The sequence below is a fragment of the Bos mutus genome, chromosome 5 (genome assembly GCF_027580195.1).
Source record: "Bos mutus isolate GX-2022 chromosome 5, NWIPB_WYAK_1.1, whole genome shotgun sequence".
In the NCBI taxonomy this organism is placed as follows: domain Eukaryota; kingdom Metazoa; phylum Chordata; class Mammalia; order Artiodactyla; family Bovidae; genus Bos; species Bos mutus.
The window spans coordinates 100,878,542-100,887,603 of NC_091621.1; positions in this window are offsets into that span (position 1 = coordinate 100,878,542).

Consider the following 9,062-nt stretch of genomic DNA (forward strand, 5'->3'; position numbering starts at 1 on the left):
GATTCTCAGCCCTAAAGCCTGGGCAAATAGAGCCATCAGTCACCTACCTGGAGCTGACCTCTGCCTGGGGAAGACAGCTCACAAACAGCTGAAACTGTCACTTACGTGAATGCCCGGTGTGAGAAGGCGGAGGCCGAGAAAGCAAACAGGAAGTGTGTGTGTGGGGGGGGGGGTGCCACTTAGAGCAGGGTGGTCCCCAGTATGACCAAAGAAATGGGTGATACCTCGAAGTTGTTAGGATTCAATGTTCTTGGTGGTTCGAGGGGCGTCCTAATGGTAACTTGTGTAGAGGGAGTGGGCTGCTGTTGTGAGCTGGGTTCTGCAGTGAGGAGTGTGGAGCGGCTTGTCTTTGCCCGCTCTCTGCGCCCGGAGGTCAAGCCGAGGCCAGGGTTTGGGTGTACAGCTGGAGTCGCCAGAGGAAGGGGGGCAGCTGGGCAAGCAGGGCTGGGCGCTGAGTCCTGGCAGCGGGGCCTCGGGACAGCAGTGCCCACGGTTCGAGGGCATCTCTGGAGGCAGGTGTGCACCCATGCCGCCAGCCCCCAGCAACAGGTGCCCCCTTCCCCCTCTTCTGGTCCGAACCGGAAGGGCGGTTGTTCCTGAAGAACCTTCATGAGTACAGCTTCCAGTAAGATTTTGATGATTTTAATTCTTTTAAAATGGTTGCTTATTACGTTGAAACGACTGACCCTTTTTTTTCTAAAACTCTTCATTTGCACGTTTAAACATATTTTTCCACGCTTCCCTGGGCGCCATTGACACAGCCTCGGGATAGCGGCAGGCTGCGAGGTGCGAGGACCGTCCAGTGAGCGCGGACCGAGGGGAGGTGGGACCTGGGAGACGCCAGGGACTCATGACTGCTGTGGGGTAGGGATACTGAGGGCCCGTCTGGCCCTAGGGCGTGTGCGCAGCCGTGACCCCTGGGGAGGGCGTGTGCCCAGCCGTTGGGAAAGAGGCGCTGGGGTGACGCAGCTCACCGGGTGGGTGCACCTGCCTCTCCAACGGGAAGTGGCACCTGGCGCCTTGGGCGAGCGGCCCCTGCAGCTCCGACCTGCGCGGATGCCCACGGCGCTCCCAGCCCTCGAGCCCCAGAAGCGTCTGGGGCTCAGCCGCCGGGCGGACCAGGGGTGGGGGGCAGAGTCGGCCGCCACTGATACCCCCAACCTCAAGTTCTGGTTTCCGCCGGGGGGTGGGGGGGCGCTGGCGGCTTGCAGGGGAGCAGGTGGGGAGGGGAGCAGCTGCGGGGCGGCCTTCGGGACGAGGCTGGGGTTTGGCCGGCCCTGGAAGGCGAGCGGAAAGGGCCGCGGCTGCTGCGGGAAGCGGGCCGCGAGGCCTCCGGGAGCCAGGCGGGGGCTCAGGAGGGTCTGCGGAGTCTCGCGGCGCCTCTGCGCCGAGCCCGCGTCTCCCGCCGCCCCCGGAGCGCGTTGGCTTTTCCTGAGCGGAGAGTGTACGAGGACGCCTCCCTCGCCTTGGGCTGCAAGTGTCTGTCACGCCTCTGACCCTCCCGGGAGGGACCGCAGGACACGCGATCAGCTCCCGGGCCCGCGCGCCAGGCTGTGCGTCCTGAGGCCCGAGCGTGCCGCAGTGCCCTCGCCCGCGGGAGCACGCGTGCCAAGAAAACCCCGGCGCGCGTAAACACTGCCTGAAACATATGTTTTAAAAATATCTTGTATGTCTCACTTTGATTCTTAAATGGTAAAATTGACATTTTGATTTAATTTTTATTTTATATTGAGTATAGTTCATTTACAATGTTGTGTTAGCTTCAGGTGTACCGCAAAATGTTATTTATCCTCCCCCCCCCCCAATTAAAATTGACTTTTTGATTTTGGTGTACAGTTTTCTGAATTTTAACACATTTGGATAGCTGTCACTGTCACAGGACACACACAGTTATATCACCCCCAAATTGCCCCTGCCATAACTGGGGCACACTTCTCTCCACCCGTAACCCCTGGCAACCACTGATGTTCTCCATGATGGTATGATGTTCTCCATGGATGGACTCAGGCAGAAGACAACTGGGACTGGTCTCTCTTACTCTGTAACACCTTTGAGATTCATCTGGGACGTTGTGTGAGTCAACAGCTTGTTTCTTTTGTGATGCAGTTGTATTCCATGGCGTAGATCACCACAGTTCACCCACTGAAAGATGTCTGGGTTGTTTTCAGCTGTTACAAATACAGCCTCTAGCCATAGTCGGGTACAGGTTTCCGTGTGAATACACATTTCCATTTCTCTAGGTTAAATGCCTGGGCAGGGTTGCTGTGTCTGGCAGTAAGTACACAGTCACCTGCGTAAGAAACTGAGAAAGCACCTCCCGGAGTGGCCACGTGGCTCTGCCTCACAGCATCAGCACTCGAGTGTTCAGTTGCCTCACATCCTCGACAGCACTTGGTATTGTCAGTATTTCTTCCTTGCTCTTGTTTAGTTGCTCAGTCATGCCCAACTCTTTGCAACCTCATGGACTGCAGCTCTCTGTCGATGGAATTCTGCCGTTTCCTTCTTTGGGGGCTCTTCCCAACCCAGGTATCCAACCCGAGTCTTCTGCATTGGTAGGTGGATTCTTTACCACTGAGCCATCAGGGAAACCCATTTCTGCTTTAGTTTTCTGCTGTCATTTCCTCGACAGGTTTTCCCAGCCCCACAGCCTCTCTCCTTTCTTCAGGGACTCCAGCAGCACAAATCCAGCCCGTCTGTCACAGCCCTGGCGGTCCCTGAGACTGTTCATTTCTTAACATCTCTGACTATTTCTTAGACTAATTTCTACTGATATATCAAGTTCAATGATTCCTTCCTCTGTCATCTCCACTCTGCTAGCGAAACCACCCAGTAAGTTTTGTTTTGTCTCACTTATTGAATTTTTCAGTTCCAAAATTTCCATTTGCCTCTTTGTATCTTTCTATTTCTTTGCTGAGTCATTCTGTTAATATTTTGTCAAGGCTGTTTGCAGTTTCTGGTTAAAAGCTGGTTTAGGGTCCCAATCAGATAATCCAAATTATCTGTGGCAGCCCATCATCTGTATCTATTGTCTTTGCTTGTGTGAGTTGGGATTTTGCATTCTTTGGACACAGGTGACTTCAGCTTCTGCCCCCGACGTGTGAGTGTTGTGGGTCTCCCCCGGCCCGTGGAGAGTGCTGGTTTCCTATGGGCTCTGGTTCCAGTGTTTGCTGATATTCAGCGTTTGCTGTTCTAATCAGGCCTGTCCGCGTGTGCATGCCTCGTGCTTAGCCTGAGACCTGGGTGGAGGTCTGCTGGTCGGATCAGTTTTCCAGTCATTTTGTACGTTAATTAGGGTCAGATCCACGCACACTTGGGCTAGTGGCAAGAGCAGGAGTTCAAGACTTTAAAGCTTCTGGTGTCATTTCCCTAAATGTCTTCCTCTCCGTTGTTTTCCTGGTACTTTCCACTTACCTGAAGGTTCCCTTTTCCTTCACCAGAAACCATCCATTTCTGCATTTGTGACGCATTTGGGGCCAAATAGCAAGAGGTCATAGAGGAAGAAAGCTGCTAATGAGTGAGTTCAGCAAGGTTCCAGCCTCCAAAATCAACATACAAAATCCAACCGCTTTTCCATGGATTAGCAATGAACAGGCCAAAGAGGAAATTGAGAAAACAATTTCATTTACAATAGCATCAGAAAAAAATGAAATGGATAGCAGTAAGTTTAACAAAAGGAGGCAAGACTTGTACACGTAAATCTCATAGCATTTCTAAGAGAGATTAAAGAGGTCTAGATAAGCAGGGAGACGGTCAGTGTTCATGGGAGTGGTTGTTCAGTCGCAAAGTCATGTCTGACTGCGACCTCACGAACTGCAGCACGCCAGCCTTCCCTGTCCTTCACTGTCTCCCAGAGTTTGTGGGGGAAGACTCAACATTGATAAAATACCAATACTCCCCAAATGGATTAACAGATTGAATGCAATCCCTGGGCTTCTCAGGTGGGTTAGGGTTAGGGTTAGTGCTAGTGGTAAAGAATCTGTCTGCCAACGCAGATGTGGGTTCAATCCCTGAGTTGGGAAGATCCCCTGGAGGAGGGCATGACAACCCTCTCCAGGATTCCTGCCTGGGAAATCCCATGGACGGAGACGTGGACTGGTGGCTACAGTCCCTGGGGTCACAGAGGAGCCAGACGTGACTGAGCACACACACCTCCAACCCCTATCAAAATGTAAGCAGGTTTAAGGGGGCCAGAAATTAATAATCTGACCATAGAAGTGTGTGGAAACGTAAAGGACACAAAATAGCCAAAACAGTTTTTTCAAGGAACAAGGTTGGAGAATTTACCGTTTCCAATTGTAAAACTTACAATAAAGCTACAGCAGTAAAGCAGCGTGTTTTGGGTAAGAGTTGACACACAGGTCAGTGGAACAGGGTTGAAAGTCCAGAGGTAAGCCCATGGATTCACGATCAAATGACTCATGGCAAAGGTTCCACAGTTTTCAGTGGGGAAAGGGTAGTTGTTCAATAAATGGTGCCATGACAAGTGGATATCCACACGCTGACAGAGGAGTTTGGACCCTCACCTCACACCATACACAAAAATTAACTTGAAATGAGCCATAAACCTAAATGAAAGAGCTAAAGCTATAAAGCCTTTAAAAAGTCAGAGAAAATCTCTGCGCCCCTGAGCTATGCGTAGTGTTCCCGTATAGCACTTAAGACAGAATCCAGTGGGAAACAGATTGGGCTTGGTCAGAAGGAGATGTTTTGTGTTTCAAACACCAGCAGTGAGACCAAACTGGGGTAAGTGTCCACAAGTCATATATATATGTAAAAGAACACTCCGAACAAGACAAACACCCACCTAAAATTGTCCTGTATGTTTATATAAAGAACACTCAACTCAAAATAAGACAATCATTCACTTAACATTGTTCTGCATATTTTACCACAATTCACAAACATATATGGGCTTCCCTGTGGCTCAGCTGGTAAAGAATCCGCCTACAATGCTGGCGACCTGGGCTCCTCCCTGGGTTGGGAAGATCCCCCGAAGGGAAAGGCTACCCACTCCAATATTCCGGCCTGAAAAATTCCATGGACTGTATAGTCCATGGGGTCGAAAAGAATTGGACACGACTCAGTGACTTTCATTCATTTCCCAAACATACATAAAAATTTTAAAGAACAGTAAGAAAAGCAGCCCAAGTGAAAAACAGGCAGAGTGGGTATCTTCTTTGGTGAAATGTCTAATCAAATGTGAGAAGATGCTCAACATCATTAGTTATTGGGAAAATTCAGATTGAAACCAAATGCAAAACAGTGTCACACCCGCTAGGAGGGTAACCAAAATGAAAGATGATAACAAGCGTTGACAAGGTCATGGTCATGACAAGGGAAGGTCATGACAAGGTCAAGGTCATGACAAGGGAACACTGGAAACCTCGTATATTGTTGGTGTGGACACAAAGTGTAGAGCCAATTTCTTCAAAAGTTACACACAGATGACCCAGCAGTCCCACTCCGAATTATCTACCTAAGAGAGATGACAACGGATGTGCACATGGAGACGTGTACATGCGTGTTCATAAGAAGCTTATTCATAAGAGCTAACATGTGGGGGAAAACAACCAAACATCTGTCAGCTAGTGAATGGGTAAACAAAATGGCTCCCTACGATGGCATTTTCCAGTAGTCACGTATAGATGTGAGAGTGGACCATGAAGAAGACCGAGAGCCAAAGAACTGATGCTGTCGAACTGTGGTGTTGGAGAAGACTCTACAAAGTTCCTTGGACATCAAGGAGATCCAACCAGTCCATCCTAAAGGACATCAGTCCTGAATATTCATTGGAAGGACTGATGCTGAAGCTCCAATCCTTTGGCCACCTGATGCGAAGAGCCGACTCTTGGAAAAGACCCTGATGCTGGGAAAGGTTGGAGGCGGGAGGAGAAGGGGACGGCAGAGGATGAGATGGCTGGATGGCATCACCGACTCGGTGGACATGAGTCTGAGCAAGCTCTGGGAGTTGGCGATGGACAGGGAGGCCTGGCGTGCTGCAGTCCATGGGGTCTCAGAGTTGGATGCAACTGAACAACAGTACCATCACCATGGAATGTTGTTACGGGGATGAACTGCGGACCCATTACATCAGGAATGAGCTTCAAAACGCGTGTGCTTGGGAAAAGCAGCCAGACAGCAGACACTACAAGGTGTAGACTCTGTTTATGTGAAATGTCCAAAAAAGGCAAGTCTCTGAGGACAGGATGCAGGAGCGTGGCCGCCGGGGGCTGGGGTGGGGGACGCGTGACTGCTCACGAGGACAGGAGGTCGTCAGACCTGCTAAAACTGGACCGTGTGGTGGAGGCTGCACGGAAATTTCACTAAAACCATTGAATTGTGGGCGGCTCATTGAAGTTGTTGAAAGTGGGTGGACGTCATGGTATGTAAATTATACCTCGATAAAGCTGTTTTAAAAATACTTTTCACAGATTTTATTAGATTTCCGTTTAACTCTATGACAAATGTTTAAAGTGGCTCAGAATATTTTTAACATGAGGGATTTATTTGACTTATTATTAAAAATGCAGAGAGCTGAAAGGAAGTGGCTGACGTGGACCTGCCTCTGGGGCCCCTGGTGGAGGACTCCCCATCCCCTTCGCCCCCATGAGTCCTGGAGGGAGCAGGCCCTCGGGAGGTGGGGGACCCCCTGCACCTTTGGGGACCGAGGGGAGGCTGGGATGCTGTCTAAGGGAGTGGGCGCCTAGGTGGAAGTGGCTCCAGTGAGACGGCTGGTCGCTTGGTTAGCCAGGACAGCCTGGTGGCTGTGCAGAGAAAGGCCTGGAGTTGGCACGGGGCCAGAGTGGGCCTGGATGGGCACACCTGAGAGAGGGGGCGCTGGGAGTCAGGCACCACCCGGAGGACCCCAGTAGGGACACCCGAGGGCGGGCAGCATGGGCTGTCCGGGCAGAGATTGACGTGGCGCCAAGGGGCTCGGCCAGCCCCACAAGTCCCTCAACCCTGGCCCTCCCTGAGACCCCCACCGCCAGGCCGGGACTCCTCCTCTTGGAGCCCCAGTGTTCCTAGGGAAGGGAGCACTGCAGAGCAGCCCCACCCACCCACCCGGCCATGCACACCGAGTAACCAGGCCCTGCTTCCCGCACCCGGCAGACCTTCAGCCCTCAGGCCCTCCCACCGCAGCTCCTTCCTGCCCAGCAGAGCCGGGAAGCCCAGCAGGGCCACCTCTGGCAGGGAACCCGGACTTCTGGCTGCAGTGTCGGCGGACCTCTGGGCCAGGGTCTTGGAGGCGCTGCCACAGCAGGGCTGTGGCCGCAGCCCCAGGCTGGCCGCCTCCCCCCAGAGCCTGCACACACCGTCTCCTGGCCCCCAGCTCATTTGCCCGTTAGCGCCAGTGGCCGCAGGCCACAGCCAGGCATGGGGGTCAGGTGCCTGGCAGATGATGCAGCCGACCACGCATGACAAGGATGGGACCAAGCGGCCTGTGCGGGGAGTCCTGCGGAGCCTGCTCCGAGTTCCCAGGCACTCCAGCGCCCCCGCCCCAGTCTCAGGACAGTCACATCAGGACGGGATGGGCCCCCCAGGCACTCGGCTCAGGGCTGCTCTGGACCGAGGGGCCTTGTTGTGTGGGGCAGGGGGGCACCCGGGCACCTGGGAGGGTCCTCCTTGGGTCTGACCGGCCTTCTGCTTCCTGCTCCATCGGGACCTGGCCACCTCCCCTCTCGGTCCTCCAGGAGGATCCGGAGCCCCCCCACCCAACTCTAGCCCCAGAGTCCACCGGGCTCGCCCACCCTGCTGAGGGACCCCGCCTCGGAGCGGCTCGCCCACCTCCCCGTGGCTCTCGACGCCTCTCCCTCCTCAGATCTCGGGGAAGCCCCCCCTTCCCAAGACCCTGCTGCCCTCGTGACTCCTGGACCCCCTCTGGGGCTGAAGGCGGTTCCTGCGCAAGAGCCAGCACGCCTGTGTGCTCTAACACGGGTACACGCTGTGGCCACTCGGCCACCACGCAGCTGGCAGCTGGGGGGTGGGAGGGCCCGGGGGCAGGAGCCTCATGCCGCTACCCTCTGCCTCCCCCGTCACCAGCTTCCGACCCCCCGGCCCACCCGCCCCCACAGGTGCTGAGTCACAGGGGCTCCCCCTCGGGCTGCGAGGGTGTCGGAACAGAGGGTGAGTCACAGAGGCAGCCGGGCGCGTGGCGGGAGGACAGCCGGAGTCCTGGGTGCACAGGGACGCAAGCACACACAGCGGCCCTGCTGGGTCACAGCGCATGCACACCAGCACCCAGACACACACAGGCCACACAGATTTACACACCCACTGACACCCCCAGGCACACACAGCCTGTCTGTGCCCAGGGGGTCCCCCGGGAGCTTCCTGGACGGGAAACTGAGGGGGCTGCTGGCCGACTTGCACAGGGACCCCACAGCAGCCTCTTCCCTGCTCCAGGGCAGCCCGGGGTCCGGGGCGCCTCCTCTGATCCTTGGCGAGGGGGCGCCTGCTGGGAAAGGTGCTGGGCCGGCCTTGGCCGGGGAGTCTCAGCAGCCAACACGCCTGGGGTCTGCGGGCCAGCGTCCTGACCTCTCAGCGGGGACAGCTGAGGCCGGCGGAGCTCTCTCGGAGGAAGGCCCGCGTGCCTGGGGCTCTGCTCAGGCCTCGGGGCCCCGAGGCCCCACCTCCCCCCTCTGCCCCTTCCCACCTCCCTGCTGAACCCCTCCCTGAGGACCCCTCCCCCTCTCAGCCCCTCCCTGAGACGCCCCTCCCCCCTCAGCCCCTCCCTGAGACCCCACCTCGCCCCTCAGCCCCTCCCCCTGAGGCCCTCTCCCCCCTCAGCCCCTCCCTGAGGCCCCACCTCCCCCCTCAGCCCCTCCCCCTGAGGCCCCACCTCTCCTCTCAGCCCCTCCCTGAGACACCCCCCAGCCCCACCCCTGAGACCCCTTCCCTCCTCAGCCCCTCCCTGAGACTCCACCTCGCCCCTCAGCCCCTCCCCCTGAGGCCCCCTCCCCCCTCAGCCCCTCCCTGAGGCCCCACCTCCCCCTCAGCCCCTCCCCTGAGGCCCCACCTCTCCTCTCAGCCCCTCCCTGAGACACCCCCAGCCCCTCCCCTGA